Genomic DNA, 9,121 nt, shown 5'->3' on the forward strand with positions numbered 1-9,121 from the left:
CAACCGATGGGCACAAGCAACGATTTCTTTACCGAATCGTTACTGGCGACGAAAAATGGTGCCTGTACATCAATATGAAGCAGTGTAAGGAATGGCTTAGCCCCGGTAAACAAGCGACACCACGAGTGAAACAAGATCTTCATCCGCGTAAAACGATGTTGTGCGTATGGTGGGACTGGGAAGGGATTATCTATTACGAGTTGCTTGAACGGAACCAAACGGTCAATGCGGAACTCTATGTTCAACAGATGGAATGACTCAACACGGCTATTCAAGAGAAAAGACCTTATCGGCAGCATGGAGTTCTTCTGCTGCACAAAAACGCCCGCCCTCATATCGCCAATATGACCAAGGAAGCCATTCAAACGCATGGCTAGGAAGTGCTTCCACACCCGCCGTACTCTCCTGATTTGGCACCAGCGATTTCCACCTATTTCGATCTCTTTCAAATGTTATGCGTGGAGTTTCGTTCAATACTGATGCAGAACTGAGAGCTTGGTTGGATCAATTTTTTGTGTAGAAATCGGGTGATTTCTACCAACGAGGTATTGAAAATCTTGTTGAACGTTGGGAAGAAGCTGTAAACAACAAAGGTGAATGCATTATTGATTAATTAGTTATTTTTTTTATTAAACCGTTTAAAATATTTGAATTTAGATAAACGGCGGGAAATTACTTGCCAGCCCAATACTTTATTCTCCGCACCACAGTTCATCTAGTTTTCGTGAATAGGAACCAACGCTCTGACGAAGTCAACTCTGATGAATTAAAGCTTTTATCAGGAAATGTCTTTCAGATGATCAGAAACTAGCAATAAACTTAGAAATAAGAGATAAGCGTCAGTTCAATTACTTGCACTGAAATACCAAGTGTTGTAAATCGATTTATTTAAAGTGATTATAGAGGTGAAATAAGTCACGTTCTTTGATACATCCTACATTCTTTATACACGCATATTTTGAAAATATACACACGGCTCAAGCGTAGGTGTGCGATTAAAAATCTCACTTCTCAATCATGTGATCTTGGGTTCAGTCCCACTGCACAACACCTTGGTTAAAGTGTCGTTTCTTAATAGCCCCGGGCTGCTCAAAGCCTTGTGGGTGAATTTGGTTGTCGAAAACTGAAAAATGCTGATCGTATATGTAGGAGAATAATTTAAGACATCGCCTCAGCATAAATATACGTCTGAACCTGTCTAGACGTGTTCAAAGCGAAAATGCAAATATTCATACCTGATCTCGCTGCAGACGGTGAAATTTGATCATTTGTATTATATATATATATATATATATATATATAATAACTGGGTGCAATTTGTTTGTTTAAAGCTTTCAATGCGGTGCCCCAGCATTGCCGCAGTTCATTGACTAATCAAGGTAAAGAGATATACATCGCTCTCTCCCTTTCCCTCCCTCCTCTCTCAATCTATCACTTCACCCACTCTCTATTTGTCTGTCTGCCTGTCTGTCTATCTGTCTGTCAGTCTATCGACCAGTCAGTCTGGCTGTCTACCAGTCGTTCTCTGTGTGTGTGTGTGTGTGTGTGTGTGTGTGTGTGTGTGCGTGCGTGTGTGTGTGCGTGTGCGTGTGTGTGTGTTTATCCGTCTGTCTTTTTCACTTTCTATTTCACCAGAATTAGAGGCTAATCCATTATGCGTTAACTCGTTTCGCTGATTAATATGTATGCTCTATATCTGGTCAGATAGTTGTAAAACAAACAGGATATGGATATATTGAGATGAGTACCGTTTTAATGACGTTCTTCAGAGATTCGGTGTTGTTTTTGTTTAAATGTGTAGGAGCACACCCACGTAAAAACAACCCCACGCACCTACACGCACGCACGCACGCACACACACACACACACACACACACACACACGCACACACACATATACATACATATATATTTATATATGTCTAGATCTATCTATATATGTATATATATATACATACATACATACAAACATATATATATATATGTATATGTGTATATATATATATATATACATATACATATATATATACATACACACACACACGCACATATATACATACATATACACATACATACATGCATATATATATGTATATATATATATATATATATATATATATATATATATATATATTTACACACACACACATACAGGTGAATTCAAGTACAAACACACATACGCAGTAACACATAGATACACCACACATATATATCTAAATATATATGTATGTATGTATATATGTATGTATGTTTGTATGTATGTATGTATGTTTGTGTGTGTGTATATGTATATACATATATACATACATGCACACACACAAAAACACACATTTATATACTTAAAAACGCGCGCACGTACGTACGTTCGAATTTTGTGAATAGTAAAGCCCATGATTGATAAAATAAAGGAAATCCACCGTTCTTTTCTGCATTTGATTTTTACGGAGATATTTTTTCCCCTTCAGATTTGTTTTATTATCTTGTAAACACTTTTATAGATTATAGGATATACGTGTTAGCAGGAGATGTAGAGAATATAAAAGAGAGAAAGAGAGGCATTGTGAGATAGAGAAAGAAAAGAAAGAAAAAAATCGAGAGAAATAGAGAGAAGAAGAAGTGGAGGAGGAGGAGAGAAAGAGAGACAGAAAAGAGAGAGAGAGAGAGAGAATAGTAAGCTTGTTTTCTCAGTTACCAAGTTATTGTGTAGTTGCGGTGAACAAGGAAAACTAAACAGCTGTTAAATCCACCAGAACTATCACAACCAGATGCCCAAAGCTAAGATTTATGGATTAAATATGTAAAAGAAAAAAAAAAGCGTAAGGAAGCAGAATGAAGTATACAGTAAAATACATTCCGTATGGAGCAACTTTGTCAATAAGATTTCGCCATATTTTATAAGTAGCAGCACTTGAAAAACGCGTATGAATATCGATTAGAGTTCATTAAGGAGCAGATTGGTCGGTTAAGTTTATGGATTAGAACTACTTTAACGAGAAAGATGATGGATGGGGAGAGGGAAGTGAGTCACAAATTTATACATGCTTAAACGTACGCTAAAACGTATGTAAATATTGAGTAAACTCGGTAGATCCTAACAAGCATTAACCTCCGTCCGTATGACGTTAACCTCAGACCATGCACTCTCACATGTATCAATTAGCGTTGCCCTGATCCAGATGATAGGATCCTGTAGTATTAGAAGGATATCGGTTTTAGAAATGAACATACAGTTAACAATTCAAACTAAACTTATGTCTACGAGTGTGTGTAGCATGTTGGCACTCCGTCGCTTACGACGTCGAGGGTTCCAGTTGATCCGATCAACGGAACAGCCTGCTCGTGAAATTAACGTGCAAGTGGCTGAGCACTCCACAGACACGTGTACCCTAAACGTAGTTCTCGGAGATATTCAGCGTGACAGAGTGTGACAAGGCTGACCCTTTGAAATACAGGTACAACAGAAACAGGAAGAAAGAGTGAGAGAAAGTTGTGGTGAAAGAGCACAGCAGGGTTCGCCACCATCCCCTGCCGGAACCTCGTGGAGCTTTAGGTGTTTTCGCTCAATAAGCACTTACAACGCCCGGTCTGGGAATCGAAACCGCGATCCTATGATCGCGAGTCCGCTGCCCTAACCACTGGGCTATTGCGCCTCCACTTGTGTGTAGCATATAGATCAGTGGTTCTCAACCGGGGTCCACATGACCCCTGAAGGTCCATATAAGATTCTAGGGGTTTCACACAACAAAATAGTAAGTTGGGGATCTACAATAGTATTTCAAGGGCCCCTGAATAGATTTTGCTTTAGATGTATGTATTGCCAGAAACAGATATGTTTCTTTCTCAAACGTATTACATGGTTCAACCTACACAAGATAATGTAAGAAAAACAAAATAGGAATTTTGAAAGAAGTTTCTGTAAAACTAGTTTTTATATATCGAATCACATGGGTTAATAGATAAAAAATGGTTGAGAACCCCTGATATAGATGATTCTTTTTCAATGTATTGCATAACAGCTAATAATTTGGGGGTAGAATTTGAACTTATAAATCGATGAGGTACCAGTCTAAGTTTTGAAAAATATACATCAGCTGCTCTGAGATGTCTAGTGAAATGGTTATGACGATATTCATGAGGACTGAGGGTTTTGCAGTTGTACTGAGCAGTGCAGATACAGACTCTGTGTGTGTGTGTGTGTGTGTGTGTGTGTGTGTGTGTGTGTGTGTGTAGATAAATTGGTATTATATATATTTATAGTATTTAAAAAGGTATATATATATATATATATATATATATATATATATATATATATATATATATATTTTTGAGATAAACATATACATCTATATTATAGTTGGAATTTACAAAGAGACAAAATACGAAGACAGGTGTGTAAACAACAAACAGTTGTATTAGTTTAACGTATATATCTGTACACATATGTACGCGCGCACACACACACACACACACACACACACACACACACAAACACATTATATTTATGCATATGTATGTACACATATGCATATGTACACACATGCACATATACATATCTATCTATCTATCTATCTATTTATCTATCTATCTATCTATCTATCTATCTATCTATCTATCTATCTATCTATTTATCTATCTATCTATCTATCTATCTATCTATCACACGTATGTATAAGTATATATGATTTATTGGTATTGATTATCTTGTGAGTATGAATAAGCATGTGTAAGAACAGATGGTGGCGATTAGATGGTTAAAGAGAGAGGGAGAGAGAGAGAGAGAGAGAGAGAGAGAGAAAGAAACAAGTCTAAGCGAGTAGTAATCTTATTGTACGTCTTTGCTTATAAAACTGAACAACGATGGTCACAGCTGAGAGGTCAGAGGGATTGGGTCACACTTGGACTACATTTTAACATCAGTCATTTAGTCCGTGTTCTATCTCGAAGTCATTGCTCTGGAAATAGAAAAGAAATTGCGTTTTTGTATTTTAAATCGAAGAACAAACTAACATTTCGGTTAATGTTCTTTGTAGGAAAAGAAAACGGCCGAGGGGAAATTCTGCTGTCATTATTTCAAGAAATTCGATGTTGTCTACCGAAACAGATGAGTTGGTAACATGCACAATGATTAAAGTAGTTGTGTGGCAAGAAGTTTGCTTCCCAACGACTTAGTTCCGGGTTCAATCCCACTGCGTGGCAACTTGGGCAAGTGACTTCTACTATAGCCCCGGGTCATCCAAAGCCCTGTAAGGGGATTTGGTAGATAGAAACTGAAGGTAGCGAGCTGGTAGAAACGTTAGCACGCTGGGCGACATGCTTAAACAACAGGGTGGCCATCACCCACGCGGCATCAACCTCCGGTGGTACCTCTGTCACCCTGACACGGGACCTACGTTGCCCCATATAAGTTGGCAGAAGCATCACTTGTTTTGTATTCAACGGGCTGACAGAGTGCTCGCGGGCTATCTCTGTTGTTCTGAGTCTGGATTCTATTGTGCCAAATTTCCTTCCTCGTGTTATTTTGCTAATATCTTTCCATTTGGGTGCCAGGCATTTTTCAATTTTATTCTGTTCCATATGTTTCATTTTTTTTCCTTCTGGGCAGAACGATTTGAATATAATTGTTTTTTTTTTATCTCTTCTGCTGTGTTGGTGGGAGATGATATTTTTACTTCACCCTTCTCCTCTGTCATTCTTTTAAACATTTCATGGAATTCCCCCAATGAGATGTCCAAACTTTCCATTTGTACGGCGGCGAGTGCAGCAAAGCTTTGGTGACTTGTTTTGGAGGCTGGTTAGCCTCCAAAGTTCCACACTCTTCGAGAGAGCATTCTTCTCTTATTATCTCCACAGACATTTCGGTTGAGAATAATTAGCAGAAAACACACGAACAAAAATAGAAACAAGATTTTTTTTTTGGCAATCAATAAGTTCAAAGTGCAAGTGGCTGAGCACTCCACAGACACGTGTACCCTAAACGTAGTTCTCGGGGATATTCAGCGTGACACAGTGTGACAAGGCTGACCCTTTGAAATACAGGTACAACAGAAACAGGAAGAAAGAGTGAGAGAAAGTTGTGGTGAAAGAGTACAGCAGGGTTCGCCACCATCCCCTGCCGGAGCCTTGTGGAGCTTTTAGGTGTTTTCGCTCAATAAACACTCACAACACCCGGTCTGGGAATCGAAACCGCGATCCTATCAGCTCGAGTCCACTGCCCTAACCACTGAGCCATTGCGCCTCCACACAGAATGCATATAGTAAACAAAAACAAAACAGAATTTATGAACAAATTCTCCTGTTTTTTCTTTGCCTTACACTCCACCATGCCTATATACACATTGAAAAATTTTCGTCTCCCATACTCTCTGACCTTAAAAATATTTCTCCACAATTCAGAGCTCTCTAAGATACATTTTATTGCATCATGAGCCATCACACAAGAGAACTGTGTTGTTCAAACGTCTGTTTAAAATGTGCTTTAGGTAATTCGAGAGCAAGATGCCTCCACACAAGCCTTATATTTTGGCCTTAGGGTCCATAATAGCAATTGTAAAATCTTACTTCAAGATTCAATATCTGCTCGAGGGGCGAAGAACTCATTTAAAATGGTTTGATGTTTACTGTGTATCATCTCTTTGTGTGGAGGCGCAATGGCACAGTGGTTAGGGGAGCGGACTCGTGGTCATAGAATTGCAGTTTCGATTCCCAGACCGGGCATTGTGAGTGTTTATTGAGCGAAGACACCTAAGGCTCCACGAGGCTCCGGCAGGGGATGGTGGCGAACCCTGCTGTACTCTTTCACCACAACTTTCTCTCACTCTTACTTCCTGTTTCTGTTGTGCCTGTAATTCAAAGGGTCAGCCTTGTCACGCTGAATATCCCCGAGAACTACGTTAAGGGTAGACGTGTCTGTGGAGTGCTCAAACACTTGCACGTTAATTTCACGAGCAGGCAGTTCCGTTGATCGGATCAACTGGGACCCTCGACGTCGTAAGCGACGGAGTGCCAACAACTATCATCTCTTTGTATAGATTCGTTAGAAACTGAAATCACAAACGTGTGCGCGCACACACACACGCACATATTCAGGCGCATACATATAATAATATACATATATAGATATACACACACACATGATGGCACGTACATGCATACACACAATTACTCACGTATATACATATACACATTACTACAATAAAAACTAAAGATCACTGAGATATCAAGTACTTGTCACATTAAAGAATTTCATTATTTATTTTGCTCATAAATTTATTTTAATTGTCAAACCAATAATGTTTATATTAGACGATTATGCGAAGGGGGAAAAAAAGGCCAACTTCAATAAGCATAAATCAGTTGTAATAAGTAAGTAAGCCAAATATAATTTATGCGTAGAAGCAATTAACAACTGTATCAGAGGAAGATACAATATATTGTAATATATGATTTCTAAAGTTCCTGGCCGTGTGCCAGTGTTAAAAAGTAACCCGTATATTTATTGAATCGAACCAACAACGATGGACTATACACAGACACACACACACGCACAGACACACACACACACACAGACACACACACACACGCACAGACACACACACGCACAGACACAGACACACGCACAGACACAGACACACGCACAGACACACACACACACACACACACACACACACACACACACACACACATATATATATATATATATAATGGGTGGCTTATTAGCAATTTAACAACCTAAAGGCAAATTTATAGACGTCACTAAAGTGACAGAAGGTACTAAATGGTACCGGCATTGCTAGAAATAAGAGTCAAAACAACTCAATAGCTACAAATGCACTATATATGTGTGTGTGAGTGTGTGTGTGTGTGTGTGTGTGTGTGTATTTCTATATGTCTTTGAATATAGTGATAATGCAACACGTACTTTAAAAAAGACTTTCACTATAATGTCTATAATTGTTGTTGTTGAGAGGGAAATTCAGCGAGAGAGAGAGAGGGAAATTCAGCGAGAGAGAGAGAGAGAGAGAGAGAGAGAGAGAGAGAGAGAGAGAGAGAGAGAGAGAGAGAGAGAGTGTGTGTGTGTGTGCGTGTGGGGGTAGGGGGTGAAAGATAGAAGACAAACAGACAGACAGGCAGACTGACAGATAGATAGATAGATAGATAGATAGATAGATAGATAGATAGATAGATAGATAGACTGTTGGCACCACAATATCTACAGGGAATTTCCCTGTATAACAGTCAACGATTAAAAGAAGGTACGTGCATAATTAACAAATATTTTTACCGACAGCATGGCGATGGGCAAAGACTTAGTTTTTATTGAACACGTCTTCCAGTATTAATAAGAGTAACCAAGAGAAAAAAACCTCCGAAAAGAAAGCATGCCACTTGAAATATTGCAACAGACATTTAAAATAAAACAACATTTGAAAAGAGGCAAAAATCAGAACACTGTCATGTCTGAATAGTAAAAGTTCTTCAAAGTTACATGAAGATTGGAACTGCTTTGTCCCACGCAGAAAATACAGGAGTTGCTTAAAGACATTGCAAGCTTTTCTCCTGAGAGGGACTAAAACTATTGCAATCTTTTATTTTTTACTTGTTTCAGTCATTAGATTGCGGTCATGCTGGGGCAACTCCTTGAGGAATTTTTAGTCAAATGAATCGACCCCGGTACTTATTTTTAAAGCTTGATACTTATTTTATCGGTCTTTTTTGCCGAACCGCCAGGTTACGGGTCCGCAAACACACCAACACATTTCGTTTTGGACCCCTCGTTAACCTGGACAGGGAAGCTCCAGATCTTTGTGGCTTTTTTTTTGTTAATCATATATACGTACCTTCTTTTAACAGTAGAGTGATATATAGTGAAAGTTTCGTTAGTTACTACGGTGACAGCAGTCTCCTTGTCTATCTATCTTTTACACACACACACACACACACAAACACACACACACACACACACACACACACAATCAAACAAAACATACATACGCACACCTACGAAAACATACACACAACCTCACGCACACACACATATGTCCATGTATGTACGTGTGTATATCATGAGGAGCCAAAACCGTCACATTCGCGGAGCGGTGGTGGTGGTGGGAGGAACCAAACAC

This window comes from Octopus bimaculoides, chromosome 14 (assembly GCF_046866305.1).
Source record: "Octopus bimaculoides isolate indiv1 chromosome 14, ASM4686630v1, whole genome shotgun sequence".
Lineage (NCBI taxonomy): Eukaryota > Metazoa > Mollusca > Cephalopoda > Octopoda > Octopodidae > Octopus > Octopus bimaculoides.